General features: G+C 39.9%; 1 long non-coding RNA gene across 1 annotated transcript in view; it reads right to left on the bottom strand.

Moving 5' to 3' along the window:
- LOC139038266 (uncharacterized) overlaps positions 1-19052 on the bottom strand; it is a 141431-nt gene that overhangs the window by 84785 nt on the left and 37594 nt on the right. The window contains exon 2 of the long non-coding RNA XR_011491237.1: positions 12267-12398. This is a non-coding gene — a long non-coding RNA (uncharacterized lncRNA). The remainder of the gene's footprint in view (positions 1-12266; positions 12399-19052) is intronic.

Here is a 19052-nt window from a genome sequence, read left to right as displayed (position 1 = left end):
TTTCTTCTAAGGAGTAAGCATCTTTTAATTTCATGGCTGCAATCACCATCTGCAGTGAGTTTAGAACCCCCCCCCCCAAATTAAGTCAGCCACTGTTTCCCCATCTATTTGACATGAAGTGATGGGACCAGACGCCATGATCTGGTGGCTCAGGGGTAAAGAATCCATCCGCAATGCTGGAGACATGGGTTTGATCCCCAGGTCTAGGAAGATCCCCTGGAGAAAAAAATGGCAACCCACTCCAGTATTCTTGCCTGGGAAATCCCATCGACAGTGGAACCTGGTGGGCTACAGTCCATGGGGTTGCAAAAGAGTTGGACATGACTTAGCAACTAAACACACACACACACACACAGATTCACATATGCTTGTAAGAAATCATTCAAGGAGAGTGTGTGTCTCCTTTAGCCAGTTGACCCTAGTGCTAAACCTTATAAAACTGTAGTTCAATACCATAGTAGGATACTGACACTGTTAGGGTCCAGATACAGAGCATTTCCATCACCCCAAGGATCACTCATCATGCTCTTTAATAGATACACCCTCACCCACTCCTTAAACTCTAGAAAACACTAATCTGTTCTCCATTTCTATAATTTAATCATTTCAAGGTTGTTATATAAATGTAGTCATACCCTGTAGATATTTGTGGGTTGATTTTTGATTTTCTTTTACTAAACATAAAGAGATTGATTATGGAATTTGATCAAAGTTGTCTCATGGATCAATACTTTCTTTTTATTGCTGAGTATTATTCCAGTACATGGAATGACCTCAGATTGTTTGACCATTCACCCCTTGAAAGGCATAAGGGCCGTTACCACCTTTTGGCTACTGCAAATAGACATTTTCTGCTATAAGCATTTGTGTATAGGTTTCTGTGTGAGCACACACCATCATTTTTCTGAGATAAATGCTCAGGAATGCTAGGTCATACGCTAAGTGCAAGTTTGGTTTTTTAAGAAACTACTATTATTTTTTCCAGAGTGTCTTAACATTCCCACCAACAATGTACAAGTGATCCAGGTTCTCTACACCATTGTCAGCATTAATTTTGTCACTACCTTACATTTTACCTTTCTTAAAGGTACATGGTAATATCTCATGGTGGTTTTAATCTGTATTCCTCTGCTGGCTAATGATATTAAACACCCACGTCCACAAAAGCCCTCCTATGACAGTCTTTTGTCTAGACAGTTGTTAGTGAAAAAGGACGAGACTGTTCAGTATGGGGTATGTGTGTGTTTGTGTAGAAGGTAGTCAATTCTTGGAGATGTGAGTCAAATGCACAGACATTTCGGGGATCATTATTTATATAATCTATTCAGGGTGACCCAGATCTTAAAGCTAAAGTTTAGATTGCAAACACTCTTTACACTATCAGAAACTTTGAAATCTCTTAAAGGAACAGGTGTTTCAAATATCGTATAAAAACACTGGAAGCAGAATATGTTGTGGTGGCTTGTAAGAATTCATTAGTAGTTGTGACAAGAGAGATAGTTGGGTTGTTGGATTTCATACACACTCTCTTGATGGGGTGGGTAGTTAATTTCAGAGTTACTAGGACAAGAGGTGAGATGGGATCACTCCCACCAGACTGCAAGTTCCCATAGAGCAGGGGCTGTGTTGCATTCTCCAGGGCCTGACCTACAGTAAGTAGTTAATATACTTGTTGAATAAGTGCAAAAAAATTACAAAACAAAACAGTGTTTTGTCCTACAATCACTGATCCCTCCCAAAATTAAACCAAAAAAAGGCCACTTCTATTGTGTAGATAGGCATTTCTTTTAAGTTAATTAAAGCATACATTCAGAAGATATCTCTCGGGGACTTCCTAGGAAAGAGTCGTTATCTATCACATCAACTCCTATAAAAAGAATGATTCAAAAAAAAAAAAAGAATGATTCATCAATAAAGAATTTTACATTTCCTGAAAGTGAAAGAGATGTATTTGATAAACACAGGTGAAGACCCAAGCCTGACTTCTCCTTCTTTAACCAGTTTTTTCTTTTCCTTTCCTATTATTGACACTGGGCATTTTCCAGGCCCACAGTTACACCATTTACAGAAATGCATTCACATTTCTTGTAAGGTTATGAATATATTGATCTGGCCAGCCAGCAGAGGCTGATATGCTGTTCATGCTCAGCAAATACCAAGTGCATCTTTTGAGCTTTACCATGAAACCAAATGCCAGTAGGAGCCTTGGCTGTGAATTTAACATCTGACTCTGCTGGGGTTGGGGGAAGTGGGAAGAACATTTTGAGCATTTTTATCTGAACTTCCCCTCTTACACCTCCCCACCCTCATCACACATCATTACTCTTTGTGCTAAGTCCCTGTGTAGGAATTCCCTGGTGGTTCAGACAGTGAAGAATCTGCTTGCAATGCAGGAGACCCAGGGTCAGGAAAATCCCCTAGAGAAGGGAATGGCAATCCCACTCCAGTATTCTTGCCTGGAGAATTCCATGGACAGAGGAGCCTGGTGGGCAAGGGTCCACGAGTCTCAAAGAATTGGACATGACTAAGTGACTAGCACTTCACTGTTAGGCTAGAGGTGATGAAGGTGGAATCCACAGCTCTCAAAATACATTTACTTTATAAAGGAGAGATTATTCACTGGGCATCCATTGCCCCCACCCACTCAGGCTAGCAATCTTCTAGAAACTGTATGCAAAGCGATATCTATTTCTGCACCTGTAAACTTTCTAAGGAGAGGGTCTTGGGAGTTTTGTTAAATCTTTCAAGTAGCACACAATCTATACAAATGTGTTGCACATTTAGATAGTTGATGTAGAGATAAAGATGGTAGAAAGGGATGATGCTGCTGCCAATGGATCTATTTCGTTATTTAATCGCCAAATCATGTCTGACTCTTGTGACACCATGGACTGCAGCCCATCAGGCTCCTCTGTCCATGGGATTTCCCAGGGAAGAACACTGGAATGGGCTGCCATTTCCTTCTCCAGGGGATCTTCCGGACCCAGGGATGGAACCTGTTTCTCCTGCATTGGCAGGTGGCTTCTTTACCACTGAGCCGCCTTGAAATCCCCTTGGAAAACATAGCAAAAGTTTTTATAAATCAGTTTAAGTGTTGCAATATTAGCGATCCTGGAGCAAACTCAAACTTCAGAATTCATTAGAAATTGATCTTTTATTTTCAACAGGGGAAGAATGTTTTGATTATAAGGTGATATAGTATACTCATAATCAATGTGTCTCTCATCAGCTCTTTTCTCTCCCAACTTTCCTAATTTTAAATTCCTAAGTATTTCGAGAGCAGGGTAACACATCTGTTCCATATTCACTTATATTTAATTTGTTGTGATGTTTAGTATGAGCTGTTAGAAGTTCCAGATACTTTTAAGCTTTTATGGAGGACATTAAGGTTTCTTTTTTCTTTTGAATAAGAGTGGAGAATTTTACAAAGAATAGACACAATTCAAATCTCCAAAGATTCTAGTTTAATTTGAAATTCAAATACTTCAAGTGGATTTTGAGACTTGCCACAGTGCATCCTTCCAGCATTCCATTTGAGGATCTCAAGAGATCCTATTTTCCAGCCCACTGTGGTATCTGTTTGCTTTTAATATGAAGATGTATGTTTCAGCGAATCCTGTAATTTTATTGAACAATGGCATTCTTCCTAAAATTAAGTTTGAAAACTCAAATAGATCTCAGAGCTAAGTATTAGAAAGTGACTTCTTGAACCAGGACAGAGATAAATTAATTTTAACTTTTCAAAAAGTCTCTAAAGTGAAGTTGCTCAGTTGTGTCCAACTCTTTGAGACTCCATGGCCTGTAGCCTACCAGGCTCCTACGTCCATGGGATTTTCCAGGCAAGAATACTGGAGTGGGTTGCCATTTCCTTCTCCAGGGGATCTTCATGACCCAGGGATCGGACCCTGGTCTCCCTCATTGTAGATGAGAGCCTACAATGCTTTACCGTCTGAGCCGCCAGGGAAATTCAAAAGTGTCTTAAGTGCCATTTATTCTTGTCATGAATGTAAAATGGATTTAGCAACTCTAATGTAACCAACAAGACAAAACAAAAAAAAATGGAGTGTATTATTTGTTCATAATTTAGACAAAGCAGAGTAAGTCCTAGGATTAGAGAGCCAAAGGCAAACATTATTCATCATTTTACTCATTTCGTAAACTGATTACTTCATCTTCTAGCTCTTTCCCCTCCTCAGTCACCAACTGATAGATGAGTTATAAGATCTTGTCTCATATTTCTTAATAATATTTTAAATTAGCCCACTGCTTACATGTCAGATGCCCATAAGAAATTTGAAAAATGAATAGCCAAGGGAATATTAATCTTTTGAAAGTAAATGGATGTGAATTCAAAGGTAGAATATGCTACATTGCATTTAGATCTCTACTCAAATCTCTTCTTGGTTCAGTCTTCCGTGGTTATTTCATTAAAAATAATGTAATGATTCATGAACATGCTTTGCCTCTTTAAAAGGGTATATCTTATGCAGAGTCTACCTAGATTCTGAAGAGCTTTGAAGTTGGAGAGAAGAGAGAGTGATAATAACAAAGTTGTAATAAATAAAGTCAGATGATGGAGGGGTGATTTGAGCAAAGGTGCTAATGACTCAGCTGGTGGAAGCCTGGGAAAGATGACTAGGACCTGAGTAGAGGTTGGGATAACAGCTAATATGCTTAAGAGTGCTTGTCCTGTGCCAGGCACTGTTCTAAATGCTTTATATGTATTAATTTATATAATCTTTGGATTATATATATTGTATATTATATATTATGTATAATATATATGCTATAATAAGTTATATATATTATATATAATCTTTGAGATTGGATGCAATCTCAAAAACAACAAAATGATCTCTGTTCATTTCCAAGGCAAACCATTCAATGTCATGGTAATTCAAGTCCATGTCCTGACCAGTAACGCCAAAGAAGTTGAGGTTGAACAGTTCTATGAAAATCTATAAGACCTTCTAGAACAAACACCCAAAAAAGATGTTCTTTTCATCATAAGGGACTGGAATGCAACAGCAGGAAGTCAAGAAAAACCCGGAGTAACAGGCAAATTTGGCCTTGGAGTACAGAATGAAGCAGGGCAAAGGCTAATAGAGTTTTTCCAAGAGAACAAACTGGTCATAGCAAACACCCTCTTCCAACAACACAAGAGAAGACTCTACATATGGACATCACCAGATGGCCGACACTGAAATCAGATTGATTATATTCTTTGCAGCCAAAGATGGAGAAGCTCTATACAGTCAGCAAAAACAAGACTGGGAGCTGACTGTGGCTCAGATCATGAACTCCTTATTGCCAAATTCAGACTTAAATTGAAGAAAGTGGAGAAAACCACTAGACCATTCAGGTATGACCTAAATCAAATCCCTTATGCCCATACATGGAAGTGAGAAATAGATTTAAGGGACTAGATCTGATAGACAGAGTACCTGATGAACTATGGATGGAGGTTCGTGACATTGTACAGGAGACAGGAATCAAGACCATCCCCAAGAAAAAAAATGCAAAAAAGCAAAATGGCTGTCTGAGGAAGCCTTACAAATAGTTGTGAAAAGACAGGAAGTGAAAAGCAAAGGGGAAAAGGAAAGATATTCTCATCTGAATGCAAAGTTCCAAAGAATAGCAAGGACAGATAAGAAAGCCTTCTTCAGCAATCAAAGCAAAGAAATAGAGGAAAACAATAGAATGGGAAAGACTAGAGATCTCTTCAAGAAAATTAGAGATACCAAGGGAATATTTCATGCAAAGATGGGCTCAATAAAGGACAGAAATGGAAGGGACCTAATGGAAGCAGAAGATATTAAGAAGAGGTGGCAAGAATACACAGAAGAACTGTACAAAAAAGATCTTCATGACCCAGATAATCACTATGGTGTGATCATTCACCTAGAGTCAGACATCCTGGAATGTGAAGTCAAATGGGCCTTAGGAAGCACCACTATGAAAAAGCTAGTGGAGGTGATGGAAGTCCAGCTGAGCTATGTCAAATCCTGAAAGATGACACTGTGAAAGTGCTGCACTCAATATACCAGCAAATATGGAAAACTCAGCAGTGGCCACAGGACTGGAAAAGGTCAGTTTTCATTCCAGTCCCAAAGAAAAGCAATGCCAAAGAATGCTCAAACTACTGCACAATTGAGCTCATCTCACACTCCAGCAAAATAATGCTTAAAATTCTCCAAGCCAGGCCTCAGCCATAAGTGAACCATGAACCTCCAGATGTTCAAGCTGGTTTTAGAAGAGGCAGAGGAACCAGAGATCAAATTGCCAACATCCAATGGATCATCAAAAAAGCAAGAGAGTTCCAGAAAAACATCTATTTCTGCTTTATTGACTATGCCAAAGCCTTTGACTATGTGGATCACAATAAACTGTGGACAGTTATGAAGGGGATGGTAATACCAGACCACCTGACCTGCCTCTTGAGAAACCTGTATGCACGTCAGAAAGCAACAGTTAGAACTGGACATTTAATAGCAGACTGGTTCCAAATAGGAAAAGGAGTAAGTCAAGGCTGTATATAGTCACCCTGCTTATGTAACTTATATGGAGAGTACATCATGAGAAATGCTGGGCTGGAGGAAGCACAAGCTGGAATCAAGATTGCCAGGAGAAATATCAAGAACATCAGATATGCAGATGACACCACCCTTATGGTAGAAAGTGAAGAAGAACTAAAGAGCCTCTTGATGAAAGTGAAAGAGGAGAGTGAAAAAGTTGGCTTAAAACTTAACATTCAGAAAACTAAGATCATGGCATCCAGTCCCATCACTTCATGGCAGGTAGATGGGGAAACAGTGTAAACAGTGGCTGACTTTATTTTTGGGGGCTCCAAAATCACTGCAGATCATGATTGCAGCCATGAAATTAAAAGACACTTACTCCTTGGAAGGAAAGTTATGACCAACCTAGACAACATATTAAAAAGCAGAGACATTGCCAATAAAGGTCTGTCTAGTCAAGGCTACGGTCTTTCCAGTGGTCATGTATGGATGTGAGAGTTGGACTATAAGGAAAGCTGAGTGCTGAAGAATTGATACTTTTGAACTGTGGCGTTGGAGAAGACTCTTGAGAGTTCCTTGGACTGCAAGGAGATCCAACCAGTCCATCCTAAAGGAGTTCAGTCCTGGGTGTTCATTGGAAGGACTGACACTGAAGCTGAGGCTCCAATACTTTGGCCACCTGATTCAAAGAGCTGATTCATTGGAAAAGACCCTGATGCTGGGAAAGACTGAGGGCAGGAGGAGAAGGGGATGACAGAGGATGAGATGGTTGGATGGTATCACTGACTCGATGGACATGGGTTTGGGTGGACTCCGGGTGTTGGTGATGCACAGGGAGCCCTGGCATGCTGCTGGTCATGGGGTCGCAGAGTTGGACATGACTGAGTGACTGGACTGAACTGAACTGAACTGAACTGGTATAATCTTTATAACAACCCTATGAAGTTACTATTAATATCCTCTATTCCAGATGAATATCAACAACCTCAGATATGCAGATGATACCACTCTTATGACAGAAAGCAAAGAGGAACTAAGGAGCCTCCTGATGAAGGTGAAAGTCAGTTAAGTTCCTCAGTCATGTCTGACTCCTTGCGACTCCATGGACTGCAGGCAGGGCTTCCCTGTCCATCACCAACTCCTGGAGTGGAAAGCCTGGCTTAAAATTCAACATTCAAAAAATGAAGATCATGGCATTTGGTCTCATCACTTCATGGCAAATATATGGGGAAACAGTGGAAGCAGCAACAGACTTTATTTCCTTAGGTTCCAAAATCACTGCAGATGGTGACTGCAACCAGGAAATTAAAAGACACTTGCTCCTTGGAAGAAAAGGTATGACAAACCTAGGCAGCATATGCCATATGACCCAGCAGCAATCCCACTCCTTGGCATACACACCGAGGAAACCAGATCTGAAAGAGACACATGCACCCCAGTGTTCATCGCAGCACTGTTTATAATAGCCAGGACATGGAAGCAACCTAGATGCCCATCAGCAGACGAATGGATGAGGAAGCTGTGGTACATATACACCGTGGAATATTACTCAGCCATTAAAAGAATTCATTTGAATCAGTTCTAATGAGATGGATGAAACTGGAGCCCATTATACAGAGTGAAGTAAGCCAGAAAGATAAAGACCAATACAGTATACTAACACACATATATGGAATTTAGAAAGATGGTGATGATAACCCAAATGCAAAACAGAAAAAGAGACACAGATGTACAGAACAGACTTGTGGACTCTGTGGGAGAAGGTGAGGGTGGGATGTTTCGAGAGAATAGTATGTATATTATCTATAGTGAAACAGATCACCAGCCCAGGTGGGATGCATGAGACAAGTGCTCGGGCCTGGTGCACTGGGAAGACCCAGAGGGATCGGGTGGAGAGGGAGGTGGGAGGGGGGATCGGGATGGGGAATACATGTAACTCCATGGCTGATTCATGTCAATGTATGACAAAACCCACTGCAATGTTGTGAAGTAATTACCCTCCAACTAATAAAAATAAATGGAAAATAATAATAATAATAAAAAGAAAAAAAATTAAAAAAAAAACCACAGAGACATTACTTTGCCAACAAAGTTCCATCTAATCAAAGCTATGGTTTTTCCAGTAGTCATGTATGGATGTGAGAGTTGGACCATAAAGAAGGCTGAGCACCTAAGAATTGATGCTTTTGAACTGTGCTGTTGGAGAGTCCCTGTCCTTTTGAGAGTCCGTTGGACAGCAAGGAGATCAAACGAGTCAATCCTAAAGAAAATCAGTCCCTAATATTCATTGGAAGGACTGATGCTGAAGCTGAAACTTTGGCCACATTATGCAAAGAGCTGAGTAATTAGAAAAGACCTGGCTGCTGGGAAAGATTGAAGGCAGGAGGAGAAGGGGATGACACAGGATGAGATGGTAGGATGGCATCACTGACTTGACGGACATGAGTTTGAGCAAGCTCTGAGAGATGGTGAAGGACAGGGGGAAGCCTGGCGTGCTGCAGTCCATAGGGTCACAAAGAGTTGGACATGACTAAGGGACTGAATAACAGCATTTCCAGATGAATAAACTGAAGCGTGGAGAGGGAGACATTCAGTGACATGTCCAAGGTCGTGCAGCCATCAAAAAGGAGAGCTGGAATTAAATTTCAGCATTCTGGCTCCAAGCTCTGCACTTACCCTCTGCACCATGATTTCCCTCATTTGCTACAGGAGAGATATTTAAGGAAAGAGGGGTTAGACTTGCTGAAAACAGAGAAATCAGTTTTCCAAATGCCTGGTGGTAAAAAGGCAGAGGAAGTTCCCTGTGACCCCTTTCTTTCATGTGCTCTGTCACCAAAAATTCTCTCCTACTAAAGGACAAACAGAGGGATAGAGTTTATTCAGCCAATCAAAAACTACATAGAAATTGATTTCCTAACATTGGAGGTCATATGCATGCATGCACACTAAGTCACTTCAGTCATGTCCAGCTCTGCGACCGACCCTATGGACTGTAGCCCGCCAGGCTCCTCTGGCTATGGGATTCTTCAGGCAGGAATAATAAGTGGGTTGTCATGCCCTCCTCCAAGAGATCTTCCCAACCCACTTATTTAACCTGCATTTCTTATATCTCCTACATTGGCAGGTGAGTTCCTTACCACTAGTGCCACCTAGGAAGGCCCTGGATGTAGTATAAGTATTCCAAAAAGGTTAGGAAACACAAAATCAGTTTTACAACCAAAGAATGCATTGTTCCCAAGTAGTAGCAGCAGGATGATAAAGAAAGCTTTACAATGAAAGGGCCATAAGATAAAAATTCCCAAACAGATGCTTGTGAGAACAGTGACTACAATGCCCAATCAACACAACTGCACAAGAGATGAAGTCATTGAAACAATGATGTCTGTGTATTGTAGGAAACAGGGGAGCTGAATTTTTGTTTTATGGAGCCTCTATTTTAGTGTAATAAAGGGCAATCTGAGAATTCTGGGGAAATGTCAAGGGGCTTCCCATGATGGTCTGGATGTGTGGAAGGTAACTCTTCCAGGGACAGAGTGGTGCCCATCTGTGCTCTTGACTCCCTCCCTCTGTCCTTGTGAAATGACTGACTCAGAGGCAACTAAGCCATACTTGGAATCACCATTTCTGGCCTCATCTAAAGTAAGCTTGTCTTAGAGTATTTCTAGAAATGTTCTGGTCATGCTTGGTTTTACTTTTTGGTTCAATGAAAACACAGATTATTATCTTTGCTTCAAAGGAATGCCCCAGGCTAGAGGTAAAGATGCAGGACCTATGTTCCCAGTGGGAACATTTGGTAATTTTGTGGCAAATGATTTGGCACCTTGGAATCTAAACAACCCCCACTGATATTTCTGCAGTCAGTAGTCAATACCACCCCACCTACTTCCCCAAGTGAACACTTTCAGAGGTAATCACTTAACTTTCCTCTAGTTCACATGTTCCTGAAGTAAAAGTATGCTATCAATTCCAAGGGTGAAAAAGCATCAGTTCCTAGACATTTTTGAAACAATGACTACAAACTTACCTGAATCGTGCCCTAAATTGCTGAATGTAACTAAGACAACATCCACTGAAGTGGTTTTGAGCCTTCTAATACAATGTTCAAGAACCTAGCAAACCCCTGGTGAAATAGCAGGGAACGACTGTGTCATTGCTCCCAGCTTGAAAGATATAAACCCCAGTTCATAAAACATATTCTAATAGCATGCATGAAATATATACTGTTTTTAAGGTCACTCACCAAAGGAGTGTGAACAAACTCTGGGAGATGGTGAAGGACAGGGAAGCCTGGCACATGGAGTTGCAAACAGTCAGGCACGACTTCGTGAGTAAAAGACATCAAAGGAGGATATTGGTATACATTAGAAAAGGGGTCTCCAACCTCCACTATCTAATGCCTGATGATCTGAGGTAGAGCTGATGTAATAACAATAGAAATAAAGCACACAATAAATGTAATGCGTTTGAATCATCCCGAAACCATCTCCCAACCCCTGGCCTGTGTCTTCCATGAAGCCAATCTCTGGTGCCAAAAAGGTTGGGGAATCATGTATTAGAACAGTTAATGTGATTTTTATACAATTCTATGAAAAGTTACATTATTCTAAAAAAAAAAAAAATAATGATCACCTGGATCAAGACGTGAGGATGGTGAAGACAGTAGTAGTTAGTGTAGATACTTTTTTTAAGGACAGAAGCTACACCTTATACTTCTATACATTAAAATTTGTTTCTTCTTTTAAAAAGGCATTCATGCCTCATTCCCATTTTCAAAATTAAATTGCATTTTGATAAGAATAGTTAGGAAAATTAATATTCTTTTCCTTGAGATTATAATGAAAAGAAATTTTAATAGGAGAGAAAAATAGAGTATTGTGGCCCATAACAAGTACTTTCTGAATGAGTGAATGACGAAACGAATGAATAGATGCAAAGATGAATAAATGAAGGGCTTTTCAGCAGGCTGTGGCAAGAACCTGAGAGAAGACAGGTACAAATTTCCTAAAAGAGAAATCCTTGAGTGAGTTGTAGAGTAGATGGTTTGAGGTAGGAGCAAGTAAAACCACCCTGAAACAACAAAAGCTCCAAAAAGCCACAGCTAAGGTAGCTCTCTCACTCTTAGTCATCTCTAAAATGGGAATAAGGCCTCAGAAAGCAGTCAGGATCAAAAGGGTTCAAAGGTTTAAGCCATCTAATACAAAACTGGCCCACAGAAGGCAGTTGATCAAATAAATGACCTCCACATCATCTTTTCCTTCCCCAGCAAGGAAAAGAAGATGCTTGCCTGCAGCTTATCTAGAGTTGGAATCAGTAAACATCAGTTCAATACAAAAGCAGACTTCTGTGGTTTAACCACAACCAACTCATTTATTCATTTTCCATTTAGTTTGATGAAAATGAATACCCAAGCCATCAAATTGGGCCTCCAAGAAAAAAAAGTGAAAGTGCAAGTCGCTCAGTCATGTCCAACTCTTTGCAACCCCATGCACTATATAGTCCATGGAATTCTCCAGGCCAGAATACTGGAGCGGGTATCCTTTCCCTTCTTCAGAAGATCTTCCCAACCCAGGGATCAAACCCAGGTCTCCCACATTGCAGGCAGATTCTTTACTTTACCCAGAAAAGAACATTATGCTAATTTGATGTAACTTATAAATGAAATTTCTGGATTCTTTTAATTCCCCCCTTATGGCAGACCAAAACTAACTGAGCAATCATTTCACATTCATGTCTTCGGATGGTACTTACGAGCAGGGAAAGGAGTTACGTGCACAGAGTTCATGTGTGCTGATAAAAATCCACTGGAGATCTTCCCAGTTTCCAACATTGACTCGCGATGTTTCCACTTCAACCATGTTTTCAGTTCTTTGAGGGTAAGATCTGTGTACAGAGGTGACAAGGATGATGTATGAGTGGGCATATGTGAGGACAGAGAGAAGGAGGGTTTGAACATCATAGACTCAAACAGACGAGTAGAGAAGATGGGGACAGGGCATCACTGCAGGTTAGAGGATCCTGGAGGTCTCTTCTCAAAGGCATCTTCCATTGAATATAATCAAGTGGACACTTGCTTGTTACTAAGCTTCTCTTTTAAAATGTAAAACATACCTACTTTTTCTTTTTTAGCAAAACATGTTTAAATGTTCTTTTCTAGCCCCCTTATTTTACTTGTGAGGAAATAGAGGCCTTGAGAGGCAGAATGCCCTGCCTCTGCCACACAGCTTATTAGTGGGAACCTAGGTACCCTGGTTGCCAGCTCAATGCTTTATGCAGCCTTCCCTATGCATTTTAACCTGACCAAATTACTGAACATAGAGTCAGGCATGTTGAAAGTGGTGGTGAGCATTTCACAAATGGTAGCACACGATCCCATTGCACACTGCTCTTTTCCAGGCTACGTCTTTGTGCTGCTAAATGCAACGGTCAATCGCCATCTCCATTTTAATAGAATTTTCAGCAGCAGTGAATTAACTAGTTGATCACTCTCTCCTTTGGGAAGTATTTTTTGCATCTTGATTCCAACATACCAAGTTTCAAACATATGCCTTCAGCAACAGTCTCTTCTTTAAATTCAAGACCTGTATATAACTGCGTATGTGACATCTCCACTAGGATATCTAATTGGGCACATGAGAGTTAAATGACCAAAACTGAACCATTGACCTGTGTTTCTCTCTGTGATCTCTATCTCAAATATGTTATATTTAGTTAATAACTCAGATTAAAAAAAAAAAATCGGGTGTCCTTGAGCACCTCTAATTGACTCTACCTACCTATACCACCACCTCAAACATCCTGAAACTAACAACATCTTACAACCCCCACCACTACCAATAGAGGCTGTGTCTACTACCCTGGGAACAGAACAATCTTATCTGCCGGGTCTTCCTCTTCCTCACTCTGGCTTATTCTTCCCACAGCAAACTGATTCTTTAAAATTCAACTCAGAGCATTTCACTTATCTGCTTAAAACTAAACTCTAATACTTTCCCATCTCTCCTAGGGAAAACAAAAGACAATTTTTACCATTGCCTGCAACTCCCTACATTATCAAAACCCTGGCTTCCTCCCTAAGTTAATGAGCTGCCCATAACCTCCTTACCCACTGAGATTCTATAACCTGAGCTGGCTTGCTGCTCCTTAAATATGCCAGGCATATTTTTGCCTCACCTTGATAAGAAACTGCATTATTAAGAAATAGACAGTTCAAATGGGTAGAGAGGGGAAAATCAGAAATCAAGAAAATAGGATTGCTCTCAGAGTGCAGTGTTGGAAGTCAACAAGTGTTAAGATATTCATAGTCTTAAACAAAATGAAACTAGAATGAAAACAATTTGGCATGATTAGATTTGGTTATTAGTGGGATGTGAAGGATAAAGGAAAAAAGGAACCAAAGTGATTCTTGTGTTTTTTATGCGGTCGCTGGGAATGGTGGTCATGCTTAGTTTACCTGCTTGGGTTCAACTATGCTGAGTAGGAGCTAAGAGTACCTACCAGTCTAAGGAATATTACTAACTGCACAGTGTAAATACTGGGAAATAGTTATCTATTTTAAATGCTTAAGCAATTTTCAACATTAGGAACTCAAGTTGCCTTCATTTAGAATATATAAACAAATTTTTTTTTACTCTCAAAAATGAATTTTCATTTTGATGGACAAAATTAAGCTACATTGATTTTAAAAAGAACAATAACAACAACTAAGGCAAGAGATTGTGCCTCAGGTGTTTCCATTAGATACAGCTGTGGCTAAGAGCTTACTGATTTCTGGCAATTGAAAGAAGATTCTCAATATATAATTACCTATTCTCTGCTTTTCTATTAATATGTGGGTGGAGATTAATACCTAAAGGAGTCACTTTTCTTTTTTTTTTTTTTACTGGTTTAGTGCCTTTTTTTTTTTCCATTTATTTTTATTAGTTGGAGGCTAATTACTTTACATCATTGCAGTGGTTTTTGTCATACATTGAAATGAATTAGCCATGGATTTACATGTATTCCCCATCCTGGTCCCCCCTCCCACCTCCCTCTCCACCCGATTCCTCTGGGTCTTCCCAGTGCACCAGGCCCGAGCATTTGTCTCATGCATCCCACCTGGGCTGGTGATCTGTTTCACTATAGATAATATACATGTTTCGATGCTGTTCTCTTGAAACATCCCACCCTCGCCTTCTCCCAGAGTCCACAAGTCTGTTCTATACATCTGAGTCTCTTTTTCTGTTTTGCATATAGGGTTATCATTACCATCTTTCTAAATTCCATATATATGTGTTAGTATACTGTATTGGTCTTTATCTTTCTGGCTTATTTCGCTCTGTATAATGGGCTCCAGTTTCATCCATCTCATTAGAACTGATTCAAATGAATTCTTTTTAATGGCTGAGTAATATTCCACGGTGTATATGTACCACAGCTTCCTCATCCATTCGTCTGCTGATGGGCATCTGGGTTGCTTCCATGTCCTGGCTATTATAAACAGTGCTGCGATGAACATTGGGGTGCACGTGTCTCTTTCAGATCTGGTTTCCTCGGTATGTATGCCCAGAAGTGGGATTGCTGGGTCATATGGCAGTTCTATTTCCAGCTTTTTAAGAAATCAAGGAGCCACTTTTCTATGAATTATGGATATGCTTGAGCAAGGAATGAAAACTATTGATTAAAATCCAAAGTCATCCTTTAGAAACTTTTTTTGATGGGTTTGTAGCCTGAATATGCTTTGATTTCAATACACAGTAAAAATGAATCTTGCAACTGAGAAAGCTCATGAGCAGCAATTTGAAGGACATGGTCCAGAAGACCTATCTGGTAGCTAACAGGAGTCTCTGGACTATACTCCAAGTTCTCATCCTGATCTGGGGAGTGGGTACAGCAAAGATGACTGGTTTGGCCAGTCTTGTTGGGCCCTCTTTTACACCTTCCCTAAAACCATGTTCACCATATTAGCTTTTCCTTCCTTTGGCCACATCAACATTTAACTGACTGGACTTTCCCCAGGGAATCTGTCACTTTCCTCCCTGCCTCCACCAGACCAGATGGAAAAAGTTCCATGTACAAAATAAGGAGAATAGGAGGGATAACTCAGGTGTTTGGGACTAACATATACACACTGCTATATATAAAATAGATAACCTGGGGGGAGGGAGGCTTCAGAGGGATGGGACATAGGTGATTCATTTTTTTGTGCAGCAGAAACTAACACAACATTGTAAAGCAACTAGTCTAACAAGACAATTTAAAAATAATAAAATAGGTTAACAACAAGGAATTACTGTAGACCACAGGAAACTATACCTAACATTTTGTAGTAACCTATAAGAGAAAAGAATCTGAAAAATAAAAAAAAAATACACACACACACACACACACACACACACACACACACACTGGAGGAAGGCATTGGGATCCGTTCCAGTATCCTTGCCTAGAGAATCCCATGGACCGAGGAGCCTGGTGGGCTATAGTCCATGGTGTTGCAAAGAGTTCCACACAACTAAAGTGACTTAGCACACAGGAATGTACGCACGCACGCACACACACACACACACACACACACATTTGTATAACTGAGTCACTTTGCTTACACCTGAAACTAACATATTGTAAATCAACTATACTTTAATTAAAAGTAAAATAAAATATCGCATTTTGAAATTCAATGAGTTTTTTATGTTAAGGTGAAATTCACACATAGTAAAATGTACACTGAACTGTGTCATGTAAAATGTAAACTGCACTGTGAGACTCTCTCAAGTTTGATGTATATATGTTACACCCCTAAGTATGAAGTATATCTATTATCCCAGAAGTTGTTCTCTTGCTGTTCCCATTAATATATCCCTATTTCTCCATGAACTACTACTCTAGTGGAGAAATAACTCTCGAAAGAATGAAGAGACAGAGTCTAAGCAAAAACAACACCCAGTTGTGAATGTGACTGGTGATAGAAGCAAAGTATGATGCTGTAAAGAACAATATTGCATAGGAACCTGGAATGTTAGGTTGATGAATCAAGGAAGTGGTCAAACAGGAGTTGGCAAGAGTGAATGTCGACATTTTAGGAATCAGTGAACTAAAATGGACTGGAATGTGTGAATTTAAATCAGATGACCATTATACCTACTAGGTGTGTAAGAATCCCTTAGAAGAAATGGAGTAGCCATCATAGTCAACAAAAGAGTCTGAAATGCAGTACTTGGATGCAATCTCAAAAATGACAGAATAATCTCTGCTTGTTTCCAAGGCAAACCATTCAATACCACAGTAATCCAAGTCTATGCATTGACCAGGGATGCTGAAGAAGCTGAAGTTGAACAGTTCTATGAAGACCTACAAGACTTTCTAGAACTAACACCCAAAAAAGATGTCCTTTTCATTAGAGGGGGCTGGAATGCAGAAGTAGGAAGTCAAGAAACACCTGGAGTAACAGGCAAATTTAACCTTGGAGGACAGAATGAAGCAGGGCAAAGGCTAATAGAGTTTTATCAAGAGAACGCACTGGTCATAGCAAACACCCTCGTCCAACAACACAAGACAAGACTCTACACATGGACATAACAAGATGGTCAATACAGAAATCAGACTGATTATATTCTTTGCAGCCAAAGATGGAGAAGCTCTATACAGTCAGCAAAAACAAGACTGGGAACTTACTGTGGCTCATATAATGAACTCCTTATTGAAAGACTGAACATGGGAGGAGAAGGGGACAACAGAGGATGAGATGGTTGGATGGCATCACTGACTCAATGGACATGAGTTTGAGTAAACTCTGGGAGTTGGTGATGGACAGGGAGGCTTGGCGTGCTGCAGTTCATGGGGTCGCAAAGAGTCAGACACGACTGAGCAACTGAACTGAACTGAACTACTACTCTAACCTCTGTTAGCATAGATTGGTTTTGCCTATTCCCAAAATGTGTGTAAATAAAATCCTGTAGTATGTAATCATTTTCTAGGTCTCCTTCTTTTACTCAATCTCATGCCTTTAAGATTAATCCATGTTGTCACATGTACCTGAATTTTATTCTTTTGTTGTCTTGTAATTCATTATAGAATTCTACCACAATTTGTTTCTCCATTTTCCTGTGATGGACATTTGCATTATTTCAGTTTTGTGATTAAAGCTGCTGTGAAAATGTTTGTGTCATTTTCAGAATGTTTGCTCTTATTTTCTTAACGACTAGGATTTCTTCATAGGTTACTTTTTTTTTCCACATGGACATCAATTCTTGTAACAATACCATGAATTTAGTGGCTTAACAACACAAATTTATAGTCCTGAATGTCAGAAGTCTGAGTTGAGTTTTACTGGGATGAAAAATCCAAGTGTTTGCAGGATGTCTCTTCTGGAGGACCTTGGATAGAATCTTTTTTTTTTTTTTTTTTTTTTTTTAATATTTTCCAGCTCCTAGAGGCTGCCCACATTCCCATCTAGTGGGTCCAGCAACTTTTGTGGAAAGCTATCTTTCCTTCAGGCTTCCCTGGTAGCTCAACTGCTAAGGAATCCACCTGCAATGCAGGAGACCCCCTGATTTCTGGGTCAGGAGTAAACCCTAGAGAACGGATAGACTACCCACTCCAGTATTCATGGGCAAAGAGTTGGACACGATTGAGTGACTAAGCATAACACAGCACCTTCCCTTCAGGGGCTTCCCTGGTGATTCAGTGGTAAAGAATCTGCCTACTAATGCAGGAGACATGGGTTTGATCCCTGGGTCAGGAAGATCCACTAAAGAGGTAAATGGCAACCCACTTCCAGTATTGGAAAATACTGGAAAATTCCATAGACAGAGGAGCTTGGCAGGCTACAGTCCATAGGGTCACATAGAGTTGGGCATGATGAGCATGCACTCAGGCTTCCTTCCTTCAGTGAGTTGCTTCTGCTCCTTTGGGCCAAAACCAGTTGACTATATTTGCATGAACTTACTAGGATTTCAATTTATGCCTTTCTGATAAACAGTAAAATAAAAGCACTTTTTCATATATTTATTGACCATTGAGATCTCTTCTTTTGTGAAATACCTATTCAAGTCTTTTTTTCATTCTTTTCTTCCCTTATGGTTGCTCATCTTCTCCTTATTGATTTATAGGAGATTTTAATTTACTCTGTTTACAGATCTTTCTTTAGGTATTCATACTGAAATACTTTTTTCCAGTCTGTGGTTTGCCCCTTTACTTTTTTAATGGTTTTCTAATGAGCAGCTGTTTAATTATGGTGAAGTCCGAGTTTGTTATTTTTGTTTTGGGCCATGCCTTTCATCTTGCAGGAAGTTCCCTGACCAGGGATTGAACCTGACCCTTGGCAGTGAGAGAGCTGGGTCCTAACCACTGGACCACCAGGGAATTCCTCCCAAGTTATTATTTTTTTTTCCTATATGGTTAGTAGTTTGTGTAGGTGTGTGTGTGTGTTCTGTTTAAGGAATCTTTGCCTTCTTCAAGGATTTGAAGATATTTTTCCATCTTTTATGCTAGAACAGTACTGTTCAATACAAATATAAAATGAATCACAAACATGTCCTGCTATGTGATTTTAAATTA

Source organism: Odocoileus virginianus, chromosome 14 (genome assembly GCF_023699985.2).
Source record: "Odocoileus virginianus isolate 20LAN1187 ecotype Illinois chromosome 14, Ovbor_1.2, whole genome shotgun sequence".
Classification (NCBI taxonomy): domain Eukaryota; kingdom Metazoa; phylum Chordata; class Mammalia; order Artiodactyla; family Cervidae; genus Odocoileus; species Odocoileus virginianus.
The sequence above is the reverse complement of the archived record's forward strand: the minus strand, read 5'-3'. Positions and strand labels throughout refer to the sequence as shown.